Raw genomic sequence first — 208 nt, 5'->3', positions numbered from 1 at the left:
TGCGCGGACGTAGCTCGTCGGTCACGGGCTGCGGCCAGGGTCGCAAAGAGGTTCGGCCAGGAGGAGAGAGATGCAAGGCGGTAATAACGGAATTAATACGGATTCATGTGAGAGTATATTCTTGATATATATGTTACAGAGTGTATGTGTGTGTGTGTGTGCGTGTGATACGATTTGTCGCGGCTGGTCTGTTTGCTGACGGCGGTGT

This window comes from Trachymyrmex cornetzi, unplaced genomic scaffold (assembly GCF_001594075.2).
Source record: "Trachymyrmex cornetzi isolate Tcor2-1 unplaced genomic scaffold, Tcor1.1 scaffold1574, whole genome shotgun sequence".
Classification (NCBI taxonomy): domain Eukaryota; kingdom Metazoa; phylum Arthropoda; class Insecta; order Hymenoptera; family Formicidae; genus Trachymyrmex; species Trachymyrmex cornetzi.
The sequence above is the reverse complement of the archived record's forward strand: the minus strand, read 5'-3'. Positions refer to the sequence as shown.